General features: G+C 29.4%; 1 pseudogene; it reads right to left on the bottom strand.

Annotated features, from left to right (window-relative positions):
* Positions 1-1,107: 1,107 nt before the first annotated feature.
* The window catches only part of LOC106465535, a 33,964-nt pseudogene continuing 23,662 nt past the window's right edge, over positions 1,108-11,409 (bottom strand).

Below are 11,409 nucleotides of genomic sequence, written 5' to 3'. Positions count from 1 at the left end.
TGGAAAAGAAAAAAAAAGTCATTATATTTCATAAACAGTTGTGTACTACCAACTATACCAATATAAAAAAAATGTATTTATTAAATATACCATTCGATAAATGATAAAAAAGTCTGCAATATATTAAGTCTAATACCTAGAATTTTTAGTACTCTGCACACCAAGGAATTCTGGGAACATGCTTGCCCAGAAAAGGTTTGAAAAATAGAAGCTCTCTCATGCATTCTTCCATCTTTTTTTTTCACATATTTAACAAATATGATGCCCTTATATTTTGGAGTAAAAGAGCCAAATTTATTTAAATGTTTGACATTTCGATGTGGTTTTTAATAGTTAATAGTTACACACATCAAAATTGTAAAACAGCCCGTGATGTATAACTTAAAATTTCGTTGCATATCATGTTTAAAGCTTTTCCTCATTTTTTTTGCTAAACTATCAACTTCTCTGGCCTTCCCTTCACCATGCCATTAATTAAATTCATTTCATCTTTAATGTGAAAATTTTCAAAGAAATTTTTTTTCTACATAATATTCACACCATAAATATGCCATTTTATAAGATTGAACATTTTTGTATTAACATATTCTCTATTGTTCAATATTCTGCATATAACTACTGCACTTTTTGACCAATCAGAATAAAGGTGTTTTACAGGACTGAAATATGACAGCATTTGATTACGTTTTATGTTTCATTACGTTACTGGAACAGTAACAAATTCAATAAAATATTAGCCCCTCCAAAAAACAAAACTTTTTCTCCAGATTATTTAAATCTCATGAAAAACAGCTCTGAAAATGAAAAAAATTTTGTTAAATAAAAATACCACTTACTCTTCAAATATCTTAAATCTAATGAAAGCATACGTTTTCTTCAATTACTGTTTACTGAGCATCATTTATTTCAACCCAACCTCCATTTCTTTGCAAATAAGCTTATCAAAGGTCATCTCCTTTATATTAGAGTTTAAGGAAAATCTCAATAAAGTTATTCTAAGGTTAATGAAACTTCACAATTTCAGTTCGATTTCAAAACCAAAAAAAAAAGTCCAAAAACATAAAAACAACATTTCAGTATTACAATTGTAGATTAATTAATTTGTTATTGTAACTGACCTGAAAAATAAGAAATAAAATAATTAAGACTTACAAACAAAAATTGCTATTCTACTAACTCTTAAGCACGGCTCGAAGCAGCAGATAAATGCTGTCCTAACATATTCAAAGTTTAAACTGCTATTTGTGTAAACACCACATTGTCTAATATTTTACTCAAAATTTGAATTATATCAACGTTTTTGAGGGCATTATTAACTCTGATTTAATTTGATTGCTATACAAGTTCAGTTTTATATGTATTTTTCAATCCCTGAGTGATATTTAAATGTAAAGACAAGGGACGGCAAATTTTATACTTTAAATTCAATAATGACAGTATCCGACTAATACTTAAAAACCAGCATTGTCTGACTCTTGATATTTTGCCCTGTAATAAAGTTTCTGTCCAGTGAGATAGGTGCGTAATTAAAAACAAACTGTAATACATGAATAAGCTTTTCTTTTTCTTACAAAAGTTTAAGACATTTACTTTAAATTCTCACTCACTTAAGGAATGTACAGATTTAGAGACTTGACCCTATGACCATTACATCATTCTTTAATAAGGTATAAAATCTTTAAGCTTTACTTGGCATACAAACTTGCAATCTTCACAACCAACATCATGATTCTCACTTTCCATAGCTTTGCTTGGTAGATCAGGTTGACAGATGTTACTATAAAAATTTACTTTGAGTATCAGACTGAGATAACACAAATCTCACTATCCAGAGCTCTGACCTGAAAGCGAGACTGACGTATGTTATGTCCAAATTCATATTAAGGTTCCAGTTGAGCACAAACACCATGAAATTTGAAAAAGTAGATGTTTCTGTGCTTGTCACTTATTTTCTATTCCCAGCTTTGAAAGAGCATTCTTCCATTTGATTCCTTTTTAAACAAGAAACTATATGTGAACATGAGTTTTTGGAGCAGTGGCTGCAACTAAAAGTTCATTAAAGGATGATTCAAAACACTGCTTTAGCTCAGCATAACTCAAAACTAAGATATTCTGTTCATCACGAGATGCGAGGCAGATCTTCTCATGCGCACCAGAATCTAGCTGTAGTTTAAGATTATAAAGAGATGGAAAATATACACATTTTACTACTATATTTTCATTATAACAAATATAATACTATTCAAAAACATTACTTTTTTTTATTAAATTTACTTACCTTTTTTCACACAGCTACACAATATTTCATTAATACATAATTTACAAAGAATTTCATAAAGCTAACTTATCGTACAGGATATTGCACACATCATCCTTCTAAAACAAATTTAATTTTCTGAAAAGTTACATACCAATAAATTTGGTAAAATATTCCATTGCATCATATAATTACAAACTTAGGTAAACTTTACCTAATAATTACATTAGGTTTATCCAGCATCCATGTAATGGTCATACCCAGATATTAACGATACAACAATACATGTGTTATAAATACAACAGGTTCACCTTAGTCAGTAGTCGTTGTAAATAGGTAAGAAAAGGTTAAGAACATATCTAATCATATACACATACATACAGGTACTACTGACATAGTAAAAAAAGATAACTAACATGAAGTGCTTTGTTTGTTTATTCAGCTACATGAACAATACTTTGTAGCTTAAGAGGCTGTAAATAACTAACTAAACCTAAATTAACTTGTGCAATGATTGCAGTTGAAATGTGATTTTGTTTTCTGAATGTTGTCTAATTAAGAAGAGCTTTAAAAAACATAAGTATTTGTTTCAGGGCTTACAAACTTGAACTAAGTTACTATTTTTTTTAAGACTGTATAAATTAGTGCAAGAAAAAGCACTTATCCATAATAAGGTGGAAGCCAGATAAAGTAAGTAACTAATAAATATTTGGAAAGAGCCACAAAACACCTTGTTTACATACTATACAATATCTGTTTGGTACACTATCACATTGAACCTATTCTTCAACACAAAAAAATAAATGATTTACACCTTAGTCTAACATGTAAAACAAAAGTATTCAAAACCTAAGATTCAAACCAAAGAGAAACTTAAACTTAACCCACAGTAATGAGCTGCTGAACGGTAAACAATGAATATTGGGGGTGGTCATTTAACCCTCACCCCAGGCTATACCCTTCACTAAAATACATGTAGTAGGGAGAATGAAATCTAGAACATTATGTCTAGCTAGAAACAGTTTACATCATCTTATAAAGTAACATGCACAGTTACTATTTTTATTTATCCTTTCAGAAATAGGAAAATAGAATTATTAGTAACTTTACTGAGCCTATCAGAGCCTGGTTTGTAGGCTAATATGCAAACATTCTCATCAACAGTGTAACATAAACAACACACAAATGCACCTACGGTCATATTAAAATCAGAAAATACTAGGAAACAATTATTTGGTCTATATCTTGGCCAAAGGTTGATCATATGAATATATTTTTCCTTTACAGTAAAGAATAACTTTTTCTATTTCATTTCCATCTTACTACTATACTCAAGTACTCTATAATGTTTTGATCTTTATTGTAAATATTCTCTCTTACTGTTAGGTTCTTAGATAGTCAATCCCTTAGAACAAAAATGTTAAACATCAATAATCTCTTATCAAGTAGGTACTTGGAAATCCACAAACAGGCTGAGAAATAACTTGCACCAAAGGAAAAAAAACAACTGATTTTTATATAAATGTTAAGACTGAAGTTTAATAAAAGCAAACTGATTTTATGTTGGAATCCACCCAGCCCGTAACCTGGAAAGTATCTATGAGAGTAATTGTACTATAATTTTTGAAAATGTACACAAGTCTTTACAAAATTTTGTAGATTATTACTAAATAGTACATGGATATCATACACACAAAATATCTGGTTTTTAATTATATTTTAAGATTTATTCATTACTGATTTGCTCGTGAATGTTTTCTTTCAGAATTTTTGACTATCCAACGTACAAAGTAATTTTGATTTTAAGATTAAATTATTAATAAAAAATTAAATATTAATTTTTGTAGACTTTATATAAGCATTTTGGAATACAAGGAAATTATAAATTACTATATCAATACCCCATCATTACACTGTAATTTATCAGGCTTCCCAACTAAACTGTATTTGGGTCTAAAAAAATAATTTATATTCACAGAACAGCCTTGATAGCAATACTTCAAACTTTCCAATGTCATAAGAGCATTTTTCTTGTAAATAACTCAGGAAAACTGACAGAATTATGTAGAATAAATATATAGCTTTTGATTGATTATAAAGTTGTTAGTATATAAAAGTAGGTGTAGATAAATAAGTCTTCTCAAATGATGAAGTGGTGGGTGGAGCCAACATGGTGGGTTTGCTAAATGTCATGGTATCTCAGCAAATAGAAAAGATGGAAGGTCCTTATTTTATATTCTAGCTTGCCAATATCAAACATGCGAGTTTGTAATTCATATGAAACTCTAGATGTTATATTGTGGGTGTCATAAAATGTAATCCGACCAAACCCAGAAGGCCATGTACCACGTGACACACAAAAATCTATATTTAGCTTTTTTTTTTAATATTTAGTTTCAAATTAAGAAACTAACTAATGTATAATACTAAATTTTGAATTATAATCTACAATTTGATACAAAACTTACTGACATACATTTATAAAATAATAGCTAATTAAAATGTTGAATGTAAATCTACAAACGTGATGACATGCCCTCTGACTCCTACCCATCTCGATAGGGTTAACAAAACTGAATTTGTTGGATAAGGTGACTTCACAGTGAAACAATCATGCATTAGGAATGAAACCACCAATATCACTTGGGGTGTAAAAATATAAGAAATTCAAGGTTCAAATTTCAAGTTTTATAACTTAAATATCCTGTAAACCAGTTTTCAATTCCCATAAGTAAAACATATAAAATTGCCACAGTAAAGAAAGTTATAGTAGGGGTGCCATACTAAATTTATTTGGTAAAGTGTGGTGTTAAACAGAGCAAGTTTCCAAAGATACTCAACTAATGAAGCAATGCATTCAAATCTTTATAAGTAAATACATAACAAAAGTATATTTAATGAGTTCTACTGATAGTCAGATTAATTTTTAGTATCACATAGCTTAGTCTGATAGGAAGTTATTATTATTTATATAATAATACTTTTTTCTAAGTATTAATATCATTCTTCTGTTAATCTAAAGCAAGGAATTCAACAGATAAGCTCAGAAATACTAGTACTACCTTATTTAAACATTGCACGATATGAGCCATATCTATCCAGGGTTGGCCATCTTCTGTCACCTGGTGGAACACATAATCTCGGAACAACTTCAACATATAACGATCTCCAGTCTCAGCCCAGGTAGGATCCATATGAAACCTAAGTATAAGTTTATGTAGGTGTTTTTACTGATAAATCAGACAGTGATGAAAACCTTTCATACTAATTATCCAAAATGTCTATATAAAGTAGGATAGTTAAGAGCACTGGTCTATAACAAATAAATTGTAGTTAAAGTTCAATTACCTACATTGTGAGTAAAGGTACAGTAGCTGTTTCCTCACTGTTTAATGTAGACTTGATTGGGGATTGGGACCAAATCACATTCAGTATGTCAAAGTAATTGGTAAAGGGAAAAATGAGATTATACTACAGGTGAAAAAAATGCTTCTGATCCTTCAAATGAAGCCTATATTAAACAATCAGCAAACAGCTACTGAACCTTTATTTGCAATTTAGATAACTGAACTTTTTATCTAAACTCATGCTCAACTGTGTAAAATTATACTTATAATGATATTTCAAAATGAAACTAGTATATCACTCCATAATCCACCTATGGTTGTATCAGAATAGCATTTAAAATTTCTATGAAGGGATCTCTTTGGTGAATCTGTAGGTGTATTTTAGTTAGGATTTGCTGAAATAGAAAAATAAGGTGCTTTTTTCAGTCATGTCTATAAAACAGCTCATACATGCATGTGTGTGTGTGTGTGGGGGGGGGGGGGTTCTGGCTATACAACACCTTATTTCTAGTTCTATTTGGTATTCCAGTGTCAGAACAATGCCTCCTACTTGTTGCTGATTTTTCACTAGCTACATAAAATAGTCATGTAATGTTTTAAACGTATGTGAAAACATCACAAGTAAAATATCTGTATTTAGTTCAAAGACGATACGTGCCAAACTGTAAAACAAAAAGTGTTCCTTCTGTTGCCATTGAATTAACAATAATTATAATCAGTGATTGTTGATTAAAAAAAAATAATAGTGTTTCCAGATTCTGGAATTAAAGTCAAGTCTGCTTGAAGTTTATTTATTGTTTATTTGTAGTTAAGCACAAAGCTATAAAATGGGCTATCTGTGCTCTGCCCACCACGGGGTGCTTGAAGTGTACAAGTGGATGATATTTTGACCACTAGATAATAATATCACTCACTATCCTTCTAGGTTTAAAAAAACAAATTCCTGATTGAGCCCAAAATATTGTAACATGTCATACTCAGGTCTTTCGTTGATGGCTCCAAGTTTCATAAGCAATCGAACTAACCTCCCATTTTCAACCTCCTATGGAATACAGAAACATACAGTATATGTATTTTCTATTACAGAAACCAATATCATTTATATTATAGTCTTTCGTTTCTGAAGTTAGAAAAAGGAAAAACAAATTACCATCAAAACATCAGTCTTTTATTATTTTCTATAGGAAAATCACACTGATGTCTGTGCAAAGATGTTAAGTAAAAAACACAGCTTTATTTGTATACATAAAGATTAAAATGCATTGAAATATCAGATACATTAATTATTTACTTTAGAACACAAATCATTTAAAATTAACTTTAAATAAACTCTAAAATATTGGTAACCTCAACAACACAATGAGTAACTGAAATCTACAACATTATTTATACGTACAATACATAAAAACACAGATAATTAGTAAAACAAAGAAATGCGATCAATGATGTATTACAACAATCTTCATTTACACTATATCTTAAAGCATTTAAACTCAGAACACAAATGTCCACCAATTGGTTTGTTATTAAGTAACTGAAGTGTATGATATGTCATATCCAATTCCTAAAGTGTTATATTTCACTTTCTTTTGAAATATACATACTCTTGCTAGCTCATTTTCTAGGACATCACTTCTCATCTGTACAGCATCAAGTTGTGAATAAAATCTGGCTCCAATCATTGGCATGATTTCATTGATGCTACATGCATGATTTTGACTTGATAGCAGGTACCTGAGGAGTAATTTTTCATGTTTAAATCATTTCACTGATTCTACATGCAGAGTATTCCTTCATGTTGAAGCAAATTCATGATTTCATTGATACTATATGCATGATTTTCACTTGATGGAAGATACCAGTAAAACACTTTCCATGTTTAAATCACTTGATAAGTAGAAAACTGCCATTACCATAATATTTTTGACGAAACAAAAATACACACAAGAAAAACCAGTCGATACATAACACTAAAATTACCCAAAAGTCAAAACAATGACTACATACAGAAGTACAAATATAATGTTAACACTGTATATTATTTTATTTCTATTATCACATAGAGAGATAATTACAGACACTGCTAAAATTTAGTTACAAACTGAACAGATTGTAAAATGTCATAATTTCACTCATTTTCACGTTTAAAGTGATACCACGAATAACTGAAATCATGTTTCAGTTTCTCTAAACTGTTTTCATAAGAAATGTTTCAAATTCTGGAGTTATCCCATACATTTCAGTAGTAAATAAGGTACAAAAACAGCTAAAAATGTGATGTAAAAGAATTATTTAAAATATACCAATACTGTGCTATTATAAAAGTTCACTGAATATGATCTCAAATCCTACTATATAACAATACTAACCAAAGGATACAAGTATACTGGTTTACATTAAGCAACAAACCACTGGTTGATTAGGAACACTATGCAAAATGCCACTATTTATTTGTTCTTCAAACTGATGTAATTCTTAACACCACAAATTTTACCACATGCATTTTTAACCAATATATTTATTTACTATTCAACAATAAAAAACTTCAAAGTTAAGTAGGATCTGTGGCAGTAAAATACAGATTTGAAATGTTTTTGGTACTTCCATCCAATAAGGTATAAAATGTCCAAGATGACTAAAAAACAATAGCTCTTAAATTCTAAGCCCGTAAAAACACCGATTAAACAAATGTGAAAAAATAAAACGTTTCTTTGTATTAGAGGTCTATATTAGCTCAACATTTAAAACGTTATACAACAATATATATAAAGTTACAGTGTCTCTCAAATTATAAGGATTAATCTTTAATTGGTCTATCCACAGTATAATAGATAACAATTAAATATATTGTATATTGTAACAAGTACCAAGTAATGTCAAGGTTCATAAATACTATGAATATTGCTCTAAATTATATACAGTTACAAACAGGACCTATAATAATGTTAAATACATGATAAAAGGAATTGAACATAAGTGAATCCAGTTCATTATAGCTAAGACAGCCATTAATGCAACAACAAGAATATCCAAAATGGTTGCTACACTGGTTCAACCCTTGAAATTGGAGCTAAATAATTACCCTAAAAACCACACCTGTGCAAGTCTACATAAACATGTGTGAACAATAATAAAAACAACAAATTAAACCAACATCAGAAGATTTCTCAGGTCAGCAGAATAATTTCTAGAGACAAGCTCCATGGATGCTTGTAGATTTTCTCGTTGTACAGCTATTAACGAGCTGCATGTTAGGGCCAACACAACCTTCCCAAACGCCAAAAGATCTTCTTGCTAAAATTGACAAAATTTAAAGAATATGCATTCATAATTTGTTGACACAAAAAAAAAAATCATTGTAAAAGAATAATGTACATCTTGATAGTAAAGATGTAATTATTTCAACATTCAGGATTCAATAATTACTTAGTGAATCTCTTCATGTTAAATGAGTAGCTTTCTGTTAGAATATAGCAAATAACTAAATATATTACATTATTTGTCTATAATTTACAAACCAGTAAGTTTAACAAGCTCTCCATTTCAACATCATTCAATGTAAATTTCAATTCTTTTTTTTCCAGTGTAGTGGTCATTAAGATTGCATGAGGCTCAAAAAGATCTCATATAAAAACTGGTTCATATAATAATAATAATAATAATAATATCACATATGTATTCATTAACAAACTTCTCAGCACATCATGGATGGATTTATAAAGAATGATAATTACTAAAAACGTTTTATATAAAGTTTTGCAGCTTTGTTTTTACCAATAAGCTGTGAAGAATGAAGCTAATAATAATGAAAAAACAAAGGTTCCTATACACAAAATAACAATAACATAATATTCTATATACTTTTCAGTTGTTTGTGTTACTGTTATTTTAATGTTTATAAGATTCATATTCTGTTCTGGAATAGTACAATTTATTTACAGCCTACTGAAAATTAATTTCTTGTATATTCTAATACGTCTACTTAAAGACGCCCTTTTCACCTTTTAATAACTTTTTTCCATCCTAATGTAACTACAATGAAGCAGTTTCAATTCCTATTTATTGTATTTGTTAGAGTTTACAAAATTCTCCAAAAGGAAAATACGGCATATTGCTATATAGATATCATGTATATCAGATACAAATGTTGTGTCACCATGGTGATCACAGAAACATGAAATTATCTAACTGAATGACAGTGAGCTGTTCTGTTGCTTATTTTCAAGTTGAGCAAAGCTGACTTATCTTGATATGGCTGAACTGTAATCAATAAAACATCTATTAATGGCAGCAGTACAAATTACGTAGGAGTTTAAAATTATTTTGGGAGTGAAAAGAAAGACTTTAGAACATACGCAAATATTACACTGTTGTGAAAAAAAAAAAAAACAATTAAAAGATTTGTGATAAGTTTTGCTGCACTAGTACAAAAAGTTTACTTGCCTGGAAGTGATGCATGTGAGCTTTAAAACTTTGCTGACTGGCTTCATAACTGAGAACATCAAAAAATTCCACAACAGTTGAGCTGTAGCCTATAAAAAAACAATTTCAAAATATAAACACTACTGTTAATATTTCAAGCGTCTTTGCTGTTTACCTACATATTGTGTGTATCACTAACAGTACAATATTTTAAAGTTATCTATATATAATACTTCTATGTTTTTATACATAAAAAATGCTCTGAAGAAAAATGTATCAACCTCAAGTCTTTCCCTCAAAAATTTGAAATACAATCAAATGTCTACTGAACAGTTTGACCAAATAAAAAAAGGTTTTGAAAATGTTTAATATTATTTTGATAAATTTTCATTCATAGTATATTTAGAAATGTTAACAAAAGTTATACAAACTGAACACTTGAAAATTATGTATTTTCATTAATATTTAAAATAAAATCAAACTGAAGCACAATTCTTGTTTTTACCAACCAAAGATTAACAGTAAAATGTATTAGAATATCCTGCTTCATCATAATTCTTTTTTTTTGAATTATTTATAAAATGTTTCATACTTCAAGAAAAACTCAGTTTTTAATGTTTCTATGTAACAAAATTACAAATGTAACATCTGAGAAATCCAATGTGGTTCTTAAAAAAATATTAAACTACAATAAATTGAGTCTTCCAAGCATGTAATTATCAATCCTTAAACTTTTGAGTATAAACAAAATCCACAAAATTAGTAGATATAAAACTGCATAACCATGGTTTGTTTGCTTCTTGTTAAGCACAAAAGATACACAATGGACTATCTGTGCCATGCCCACCACTGGTATCAAAATGCAGTTTAAAGTGTTATAACCCTTCAGACTTACTGCTGAGCCAATATTATCATGATGAAGGCAAACAACCTAGATTCAATATACAGTATCATTGTCAATATCAAACCTACAAGAATAGTTCAAATTTTAATTACATATTTGGTTTTTAACTTTTAGTTATTTCCCTAGAGTTAGAAGTTTGTGATTTTTCTGCAAAATCACTGCTGAAACAACTAACCAAGGCTGTAAACTTTCTTTGTAAATGAAATATGCCTAAAGGATCAGGTAGAATTCTAGTTTTCTGTCACAGGCAGGAGAAATATGCAGAAAACTATTCAACAAGCTCAGAATCTATCATTAACATAAAACTGGCTGAGTACAGAACAAGAAGGGAAGATGAAGGAAAATTATATTAATCTAACTTGGTTACTTTTACCAAAGCATGCCAATCTAATTTGGCTGCAAAGAGGTTTTTATATCTGTGTGTGTGTGTGTGTGTGTGTGTGTGTGTGTGTGTGTGTGTGTGTGTGTGTGTGTGTGTG

Source organism: Limulus polyphemus, unplaced genomic scaffold (assembly GCF_000517525.1).
Source record: "Limulus polyphemus unplaced genomic scaffold, Limulus_polyphemus-2.1.2 Scaffold1973, whole genome shotgun sequence".
Classification (NCBI taxonomy): domain Eukaryota; kingdom Metazoa; phylum Arthropoda; class Merostomata; order Xiphosura; family Limulidae; genus Limulus; species Limulus polyphemus.
Note: the sequence above shows the minus strand (reverse complement) of the source record. Positions and strands in the feature narration are given on the sequence as shown.